Source organism: Vigna radiata, chromosome 2, assembly GCF_000741045.1.
Source record: "Vigna radiata var. radiata cultivar VC1973A chromosome 2, Vradiata_ver6, whole genome shotgun sequence".
NCBI classification, from domain to species: Eukaryota; Viridiplantae; Streptophyta; class Magnoliopsida; order Fabales; family Fabaceae; genus Vigna; species Vigna radiata.
The window spans coordinates 6,832,538-6,841,485 of NC_028352.1; the positions used below are offsets into that span (position 1 = coordinate 6,832,538).

Below are 8,948 nucleotides of genomic sequence, written 5' to 3' on the forward strand. Positions count from 1 at the left end.
GTTATATTTTCGTTAAATATTAATAAACAATAAAGACAATGTTAATAAAAGTACATTGGAAAACCTTTTATATTGATTATTTTATTATTTGACCTCTACATTTTGGGTTTTGTGGGTCTATACTAATTATGGAGTTTGTCAATTTCGTTTAACATGATAATTCAAACCAAATTAATTAAACTAGTCAACCTTTCTCACTTATTTTGAATTTGTTTTTGAAAAACCTGAAAAAATCTAAACAAAGGAAAATTGGTATTATATGTATGAAATTTTATAATGTAATTATATAATTTATATTATCATTTGATGTGTACAATTCAGTTATGATATAAAAATATTAATCTGTTTTTAGATAACGTTATTATTGTTTTTTTTTTCTTAAAACAAAATTTGGTCTATTTATGTATAATATTCAATACAATTAATTCCAATTAATTATTCCCAATCATTCCAATGCATTTTCCATTGATTTTATTTAAATTTTGAATTTTATTTTTTAAATATCCAAAGCAATCTCAACAATGCATTACGCAAAGTGTCGAGAATTCATCTGGCTTTTAAAGTTTTGATATTGTTTACATTTTATAATCCATGAAAGAAATGAGCAATAAATTTTAGTTTGATTTTAGTTATTGATTTATATTTCTATATACAATTTTTTGTTCAGTTTAGACAAGAGTTCGTTCATAACTCAGGCATAAGGAGCAACCTTATATAACAACTTATGTAAAATCATTCTATCTTTTGATAAGAATAAACTTGATTAATTACGAGATTCACCGAAAACATTCAATAATAATAAAATGAGTCTTGTATCTAAAACTTTAAAATAATATTTTTAAGACTTAATACTAGTGGAAAAAATTATTCTACACCAATAATAATTATTATTTGACAATTCAGAATAAAGTGGTCTTTATAAAAGAGATTTTTTTTTTGTATTTATAAATAAAAACAGAAAGTGAAAAATAATGAAAAATGATTTTCAAAATGGATATAAAAAAAATTGTAAAATTATAATTGACTATCTAAAAAAAAAGGTGACTACTACATGAACAGAATTTCACTTTTGAATTTATTGAGAAAGTCAAGTATACACAAATAATTAGATCACTATCCATGTAAAATGATGTTGGGTTTTGGTTTCGTGAGTTTCCCTCCCATCCACCTTTCCAACATCTGCAGTGCAGTTTTTGGTTGATCCATTGGTACCATGTGTCCAGCATCATGCACCTGTTGGTACCATCAAATAAAGTTATAAACAAATAATACATTTTGGAAAGTCTGGTATTGTTTATGATAAATAAGAGAGCCAGTGTCAGTGATTATATAACTTAAATGAACACAAACCTTAAATGAACAACCTTAAGGAAATCCTTCCTCACACCTAATTAAAGCACTCTTCACTTTCTCCTCGTTTAACAACTCCTCCACGTTGCTGAAGTCATAGCACGAATCTTCCACACATTTCTTTCGAATGTCATACAACTGCAATTTTCATACACCAAAATTAATACATCAAGCAAACCCAACTAAGTTATTTTTCTCAAACAGTTACTATTATTTCTGGACACCTTACATTAAGATCACCGACAATAGACAATATTCTATCGAAAATTGCATCACAAGCATCTAATGCGTCCTTACAAACCCTCCCACCACGAGATTCTGAAAATTAAAACCCAAACAGCACACGGTGAAACAATATACATCAGTAAAAAAGAATGTGAAACGAGTGATACATGGAAAAGAACTCGCTACCGCAGGCTTTAGCTTTTTGTCACAGTTTGGGATTAACTTGCTGATATCATCTGACTCATTCTTGGTAATTAGTCCGTTCTGGTAAATTCTGAGTATACTTCGTATTGAATAGCAGAATTTGTTAACCCATTAAGAAATTTTATCATATGTTTTTCATATTACTTTATCAAATTAAATATATTTAAATTATATTTATAAAATTATTAAAAAATTATTTTTATAATTTATTTTACATGATATTATTATTTTAATTTTATTATTATATTTTTTAATTAGTGTGAATATAATATGAAAAATAGTTTTAAGAAAAGTATATAGGAAATATATGTATATTAATTATATAATTATTATATAAATATTTATAAATAACATGTATATATTAATGTATATAGTTTGTATATTAACGTAATGTACACATTAAATATATATATAACGATTATAATAATTTTATGTTAATAATAAGGATGATTTATATGTATATATTAATTATACAATTAATTGCATATTAAAATTTATACGTTTAACTAATATTATTAATATATAAGTTTTTTATTAAAATTGTTAATTGTACATTTAATAAATGGCACATTTTATGTAAAATTAATCATAGATATAATTTTATAAAATTTAATTGTACATTTTAAAAAGATAATTAAAAGTGAGAAAGAAATTTGTAAATACGTAGATATATTTTATAAATGATAGTAATTTAAAAATAATAAGACTTTATTATTTAAATATCATAATATTTAAATAAAAATATTTGTTTATATCAATTATTATTTATAGTATGTGTTGTAAATAGACATGATTTTTTTTATTTGATCAAAAGAAAAGACTTCTGTATAGAAGGTATTGTGTATTGTATAGAAGTTCTTTTCTATCAAAATGTCTTTTGACAAATTAATAAAATATTAAATTAATTGAATTCTTCGATTAAAAAAAGTTATTATTATTATTAATTATTAAATGAATTGAATGAATTCTAAAATAAACGACTTTAATTTCATATTACTAATTATTAAGAATTTAATTTTGTAATATTTTTTTATCTATTATAATATAAAAATAGATGTTAAAATTAAAGTTAATGACAAAATCTATTATCATTTTTTGCATGTCCTTCAAAGTTTAGAGTAAGTCAAAATTCTACTAATCTGTGGCCTACAATACTATTTGTTATATAAAAAAAGATAAATGTTCTTTTCCATTATAGATAACAATGGTATGAATAATCGTTGTAGGTATAACGGTAGATGCTCTGAACTAAGTTAATATTATATCATTTTCCTCTTTTGTATAATGCTTATTTTTTTTTCTTAATAAAGGATTTGCTACAAAAGGATTTTTTGAGTGAACACGACACAGTTAATTACTCATTTTTTTATAAAAACGAAAAAAATCAAAGACAATATTATTCATATATTTTTTAGATTTATTTTTAGTCTTACGCTTTAACTCTTTGATTTGAAAAATAAGGTAAGCAATCACAATTGAATTTTGAAATATAATATAATTTCTCATCCTCCAAATCACTATAGTAATAACAGTCACTTTAACAAAAGAACTATAAGAAGGCTTCACAAACTGAACAAAAAAATTCAAAAATGAAAATTGCAAATCTTGAAAAGTTTTCTCATATCCACTACTGTATAACAATAGAACAATGAAAGAACAAAAATAAATTCAACATTATTATCACACCAAGGACACAGAAAGAATCATTCCTTTTATTAACTTCCAAATCAATAGGTAAATGACCATATCTTTCAAATAATACCAAAATTTTAATTAGTGGCACCTCATCCAACCAAATTAAGTTTACCAACATTTCATACCAGAAGAGTAGAATTTTTTTGTAACTTTTTGATAAAACACATCAATATCATCTAGAATCTAATTACGTATATCTTCGTCCTCATTAACCATTAAAGAAGAAAAATAACAATAAAAAAAAAAGTTTCAGTGAATACTTGTCTAAGTCAAACTAACTACAAAATATAACATTACTTTGTCAAAATAAAGAATTCAAGTCAATTTAGATATACAAATATTAGACCTCCAACAATCATTTAATACAACCACCACTTATCTAATATCCAAAAAATATTTTCAAAACCAACATCACATACATAGTTAATATTATTATTATTATTATTATTATTATTATTATTATTATTATTATTATTATATATATATATATATATATAATTGACGACAATTTAAATATTATATATTTAAAAAGTGAATATTTAATTATATTTTTATATTTTAATATAAAATTTTAATATGAATTATTATATTGTTAAAATAGATTGTAAATCAAATGTATTTTTGTTTATAGAATCAAAGTATATTTTTTGATAAATCTATAACCAAAAGTGAAATTAACAGTATTGTCACACTGAATAATGCAACCTCTCTTTTAAATTTCAATAATGTGAAGTTGAAGGACTTGTATATATTCATTTGTATGAAGTATTTCTCATAATATCAACTAATGAATAACATAAACTAAAATTACTTGGAAAACATTAACAAATTGCTTAACAATTTATTTATATTTTCTGAACTAATTTCGACAACTTAGTCATAATATTTATATTTACAAAGACAAAAAGACCTATACGAAGGAATTTTTATATATAAAAAAAAAGAGTGACATGTGAGAAATATACTCATTCTTGCTTTCACACGTAAAAACTTTGTATACTCTTACTAACTTAAACGAAGTTTCCTATATAAGTTAATTTATTCTTACTAACTTTAAATGAAATAAATTCTTCTATTGAAGAAACTCATTTCATTATGTGAATGACTTAGACAAGAGTTCATTCATAACTCAGCCATAAAGGAGCAACCTTATATAACAACTTATGTAAAATCATTCTATCTTTTGATAAGAATAAATCTAATTTCACAAATGTTCTTAAAAAGGATATTCTTATAAACTTGATTTACGAGATTAATCGAAAACATTCAACAATAATAAAATATGAGTCTTCTATCTAAAACTTTAAAATAATATCTTTTATGGATATTTTTAATGACAGACTTAATACTAGTCGAAAAAATTATTTTACACCAATAATAATTATTATTTGACAATTCAGAAAAAAAATGCTCTTTATTATAAAAGCGAATTTTTGTATTTATAAAGAAAAACAGAAAGTGAAAAATAATGAAAAAATGATTTTAAACGGATATAAATATTTTTTTTTTATAAATTATAATTGTCTAAATCTTAAAAAAAAAACAAGTTGACTATTACATGAACAGAGTTTCACTTTTGAATTTATTGAGAAAGTCAAGTATACACAAATAATTTGATCACTATCCATGTAAAATGATGTCGGGTTTTGGTTTTGAGATGGACACTAATTATATAGTGTTTATTTCGTGAGTTTCCCTCCCATCCACCTTTCCAACATCTGCAGTGCAGCTTTTGGTTGATCCATAGGTACCAGGTGTCCAGCATCATGCACCTGTTGGTACCATCAAGTAAAGTTGTAAACAAATAGTAAAAAGTCTTTTTAACAACTCTTTTTTGACAATTTTTTGACAACGCATACGTGGCAGTCTATGATTGGTCTGTTTCAAATATTTTTTTAAAGATAAATTCAAACAGACTAATAAAATGATGACATATGTCCTGTTATCAAAAAGTTGTTAAAAAATAGTTGTCAAAGTATCATTGTCCAAACAAATAATACATTTTGAAAAGTCTGGAGGAAAATAAAATTTTAACACCATTTTTTGACATCATTTTGACACTGTACACGTGTCAAAATGTGGTTGGACGATTTCAAATTAAAAAACAAACTTTGGTTTTTTTCTTCCAAATATAACCCTGTCTCAACTTTTTTAATTTGAAATCGTCCAATCACATCTTGACACGTGTGCAGTGTCAAAATAATGTCAGAAAATGGTGTTAAAATATCATTGTCCATTTGGGAAAATAAAATTTTAACACCATTTTTTGACATCATTTTGACACTGTACACATGTCAAAATGTGGTTGGACGATTTCAAATTAAAAAACAAACTTTGGTTTTTTTCTTCCAAACAATCCAACCAGGAGAGCGAGTGTCAGTGATTATATAACTTAAAAGAACAATAACCTTGAGGAAAGAGAGAGGTCCATAGCTGTTTAGAGTCCCTGCTTCTGCACCATCAACAACAAATTTCAGTGTAGGAGATGCCCTAAATGCCTTTTGGCCCGACCAGTTCATGGCATTGACCCACCTTAAATTCCCTGCAAAATCAAAACCATATCAAATCATCACCAACTCATTAGCTTTTTCGATACAAAACCAATTTTCTTCAGAAGAATCAAGTTGGCTCACCAAGCCAATTGCATATCAGATCTTTTTCCCCATTATACACAAGCATCTTTATCCCATCCTCAAGAAGACCAGGAAGAAACACTTCCAGATTTCTCATGGTGTCTTGCAGCATAGCGTCATACACTGCTGGACTGCATGCAACATACTTCAACTCCTTCCTCACACCTAAAGCACTCTTCACTTTCTCCTCGTTTAACAACTCCACCACGTTGCTGAAGTCATAGCATAAAGGTCCCACACATTTCTTTCGAATGTCATAGTACTGCAATTTTCATACACAATTAATACATCAAGCAAACCCAACTACCTACGTCATTTTTCTCAAAAACAGTTACTATTATTTCTGGACACCTTACATTAAGATCGCCAACAATGGATAATATTCTATCGAAAATTGCTTCACAAGCATCTAATGCATCCTCACAAATTCTCCCACCACCAGATTCTGAAAATTAAAACACAAACAGCACACGGTGAAACAATATACATCAGTAAAAAAGGATGTGAAATGAGTATACATAGAAAAGAAGTCGCTACCGCAGGCTTTAGCTTTTTTGTCACAGTTTGGGATTAACTTGCTGATATCATCTGACTGATTCTTGGTAATTAGTCCGTTCTGTAACGCAAATTCTGGATATATTTCGTATTGAATTGGAGAATTTGTTAACCCATTACCAATAGCAACACCCTGTTGTTATATCAAATAAGTCAATACAAGCAATTGCAAAACCAAGACAAAGTAATTAGTAATATTATCCTTGCTCGACCTTCAGGTTTATATGGATTCCTTTTTTCATTTTATTGTTTTGGTTAATCCGTGATGCGAGTGCAGGAATATAATGTCCAGCGTATGATTCTCCAGTGATATAGAACTCATTCTTAACAAACTCAGGATGAGCCTTGAAAAACGCCTGACATTATATTAAAATTAATTCAGTATACACAACTTGACAATATCTTATATTCAGAGAAATGGAATGAAAGGAACGAACTTTATCACTGTTACCTGTAAGAAGTCATATAAATCATTGCTAACGCCGGTTTCATCGTGACGAAGGTCACTCTTATCAGAAGAGTAACTAAAACCTGTCCCTGTTGGTTGGTCCACAAATATAATATTTGATGCCTGCAAAATGAGAAAAAGAAAAAGATGTTGGTACAAAGAAGAAAAGAAGATTGGTGTAAGTTGATAAGAGTTTCCATAAAAAAAAACATGGAAATTGAATAAGGGGACCTGATCCCAGCCGTAATCGTTCCATGTAAGAGACAAGTTCTTGGTAATATGAAAAGGACCATTTTCGTAGAACAAAGCTAATTCACTTCCACATCCTGGTCCTCCAGTCAACCATATCACAACAGGATCATTCTTGTTCTTTCGTGATTCAAAGAAAAAGTAGAACATCCTGCGTGCCACTCAAAAAGAAAGATTTATTATCATGATATTATTATGAGAAGGTTGCATATAGATAAATTTATATATATTAATTACCTTGCAGCTTTGGAATGAGGAAGTGAATAGTAGCCTGCATGGTGACCAAGGTCTTCAACAGAAGGGCTAGAATGAGCGAGGAACGAGAAGTTCTTCTCGACGATCTGACCAGGGACAAAACTATGAAGGTGGTCACCATCAATAATGTTGAAGGGTTCCTTCGGGAATAGGTTAAGGCTTCTTATGAGTCTTTCTGCTTTTGATGATTGTGGTGGGAATGCAGGATTATGAGTGAAGCGAGAAGTTGCATAGCAAAATGAAACTGATGCGAAGAAAAGCAACAGAGAGAGTTTGGAGAAGGATTTTGAAGATGCCATCTTGCTTACACCTTTCTGGAAAATGCGTGTCTATGGCTCTGAATTTTATAGGGGAAGCTGATACTTTCACACTTTTTTTTTTTAGAAATGATAATTTGATATTTATTTAAGGGTTAAATATATTTTTAGTCCATATACTTTGGGGCGATTTTGGTTTTATTCCATTTTCAAACTTTGATGGGGGCGATTTTGGATTCTTTACACTGTTTGACACATTCTTACTTTGCTTCAATGTTAACTAAAAAACGTGCTTGAAACAAAAAAATAAAATTAAAAAAAAAATTGTAAAAAAGACTAAAATTAGAGTTTTATAGAGTTGAAGGACTAAATTGTACCATAGTTTAAAAATGGACTAAAACCAAAATCGCCCCAAAATATAGAGACTAAAAACATATTTAACCCTTTATTTAACGAATTTTTTAATAATATTATATTCAATAATTTAATTTATATATTTTAATTTTCAGACATGATTTGTTTAATATTATCTTTTTTATATTATTAATTTTTAAAATACAAAAATTAATTATCTTATAATTATTTTATTTTTGTAACGTATATGAAATAAATGTAAATATATATATATATATATATATATATTATCATTATTTTTAAATTTTATATCTTAATTTAATATTTTATTATTAAAAGTTGTGTCCAATAACTTTTTTTTTTCTTTTACACCCAATTCACCGGCATATAAAAGCATGATTTATTATAGGAAACAATATTTTAACAATTTTTTATAATATTTTAATACATTACATGTGTATTTTTTATTAATTTATTATTCGTTTGTTGTTATTTTAATATTTTAAAGTTTAATAAAAGAATGACGAGATATTTTTTTTATCAATTCATTATTTGTTTGTTATTATATTAATTTTTTAAAATCTAATAAAAAAATTAATGTTATATTAAAAAATATTTGTTAAAATATTATTACCTTTATTATAATATTTTAATGTTATATATTAATATAATATTTTAGTATAAAAAGTGCAGTGTAAAGTGACCGTAGAAATAACTTTCTGT

The 8,948-nt window shown here is 26.3% G+C and overlaps 1 pseudogene; it reads right to left on the bottom strand.

Annotated features, from left to right (window-relative positions):
• Positions 1-5,924: 5,924 nt before the first annotated feature.
• On the bottom strand, positions 5,925-8,092 carry LOC106778902 (annotated as a pseudogene).
• Between the last annotated feature and the right edge of the window lie 856 nt (positions 8,093-8,948).